The sequence below is a fragment of the Mytilus trossulus genome, chromosome 10 (assembly GCF_036588685.1).
Source record: "Mytilus trossulus isolate FHL-02 chromosome 10, PNRI_Mtr1.1.1.hap1, whole genome shotgun sequence".
Lineage (NCBI taxonomy): Eukaryota > Metazoa > Mollusca > Bivalvia > Mytilida > Mytilidae > Mytilus > Mytilus trossulus.
The window spans coordinates 2,988,236-2,990,713 of NC_086382.1; positions in this window are offsets into that span (position 1 = coordinate 2,988,236).

Here is a 2,478-nt window from a genome sequence, read left to right on the forward strand (position 1 = left end):
ATACCATTTATTAAATTTACAGTACGTTTGTTTTGTTTTTATTTTACAAGACGATTTCAGATACCCTTAGTAGTAGAAAACCTATAGTGCAATAGCCGATTGGTACCTGTTGTCACCATCGTCTTCAACCGACCTCTCACTTATCATAGCCGTGTGAATGTATCACAAAAAAAACTTTATATAAGATATATATTTATACATGGCTTTGCTTATTGTTGACGGCCATACGGTGACCTATGGATTTCAATGTCTGTTACATTCGGTCTATTGTGAAGGTTTGTCTCATTGGCAATCATACCACATCTTCTTTTTTTTTATAGATATATCTCGTATCCAATGAATGATTTAGTGTAAAAAACGCCATACACAGTCAGAGGAAAACATTACATTGTGCAATGCTAAGACACAGGCATCGAAAGATAGTAGAGCTATGCATATACACATGTATATAACAATAGTATCTAGATTGCTTTTAATTCACTGATAACAAAATCAATATTAATACCAATAAAAACAATATTCAAAGATCTAATTACAGTATTGAATTGGTTACCTTTTAGAATAAGTTTATTTAAAGGGTAGATAAGTTTACCCGGATCGTTTCTAAGTTTTTGGGCTCGGTAAACAACATCTCCGTATAAATAAAAATGTATAAACCTGTTTGAAATAAGTTTTCTGAAGGTACTTCAAACCGTCACAACTGTATACTTAAGAAATAAGAATTTATACAACAAAACTGACAATACACAAGTTTGGACTCAAAAATTAAAAGAAAATTGATTATCCAAAGAAAAACATTCAGTTGCAAAGCAAATGCATATAAAAAAGAAACTGAGCAAATTGGAAAGTAATAAAATCTCGTATTAGTGAATACAGGGGTCAAATTTGTTTTGCGGAAAATGATGACAAAAACCGGCACTCAAAAAACCCTGTCTTGTATCGTTTCTTTGCAGACTTCTGTAGTAAAGGTTGTAAGTAATTTGTGATAACTAATCCTCTTACTTAATAATTTACCAGTAAAACAAAGACTACGTTCATTAAAATCCAAATTGTCAAATCGAATTGATGACCGAAAATCTTATGTATTGTCGATTTCAGTCGTAATTCCTTATTGGAGCTGTTTTATGTAAAGGCACACACCTGCTTTTAAAACCCATATGATGCGCACATGCACGAGCGTTATGAATCAATTGAATTGAGTAAATTACAATACGAGATATGAAACAGCTAAGAAATTGAAAGTCTTCGCGCGCATTTCTTTCTAACACAAACGAAACATGTTTAGATCAGTTGTTTTTAACATACGTTTGCAAAGTTTGCATAAACTAGTATGGAGTCTTTAAAAGGTGACATTTGGTGGATTAAAGCTTAAAGTTGTCCTTCGAATTCTTTCAGACACTTTTTTTTTAATCGACTGAATGTTCAGTGAAAAGATGTATAACGTTAAAGATACTAGTAAACTTAATACAGGTATAATTGTTAACCCTCCGGAACTCTGAAATGTCGATGCCCCCAAAATACCACAAAAGGTATCACTTAGTGGGAGAGAAAATAAAGGTGTTACATACATTTGTAATGAATTAAATAAGCAAACAGAAACAAAAAATTTGCTTCAAACAAATTTTTTTTTAAGGATTTTGAGTTACAAATGAGATCACTCCATGAAAAACTTATTTTGAAATATACAAAATGCTTTTTGGGAAAAAAAAACCATATGTATCCGTTGAGATTAACATTGCAAGCTTTCATTGATTTATATTTATATTCCTGTTTTAACACCAGACCAGTAGTCGGCACTTCTGTGTTGACATGGATATCAAATACTAGTAAATGATATTTTTTAGGCAGTTAAGCGAGCACCCTAGATTTATGTTCTACCCAATAAATGCTGAAATATGTGCCATTGTTATTATCTAGCTATCTAGTTATGTTATTTATAACTAATTGGACAGTTTTTTCATACTTTTAATTCTTGATTTCAAAAAAACCTTAAATGATCGTCGATTTATCCAAAAGTTTTGAAGTTGAAAAAAGCCTATATAATCTTATTACACAAACTAATAAATAGTTATAATGTTCAGTTACTTCTTTAGTGTCGAAGAGTTAAGAAGTTTTCTCAAGTTTTGGGATTTGGCGTTCTTGTGCATCATTTTTTCCGAAATTTTCCTTACTCATACCCCTCTAGTAATTTGGACGGATTCATTTATAATGGCCGGGGCGGGAAGGATTTAGAAGAGCGTTGATAAATTGACTGTATTCATACCTGATAATTAAATTTGTTTAAAAAGTCAACTTTTATATTCATACATGTATATTGTAAAACGGACAGCTGTTGATAATAACATGCACAGCATTTTATTAATTTCTTGAATGAATTGTGTACTCTGAGTTACAAAGTCAAACACTCCTTTCATCTAATATTATTGTCACATGATTTCAAAATGGTGGATGAACCCTCACACATGGAAAAATCACGAG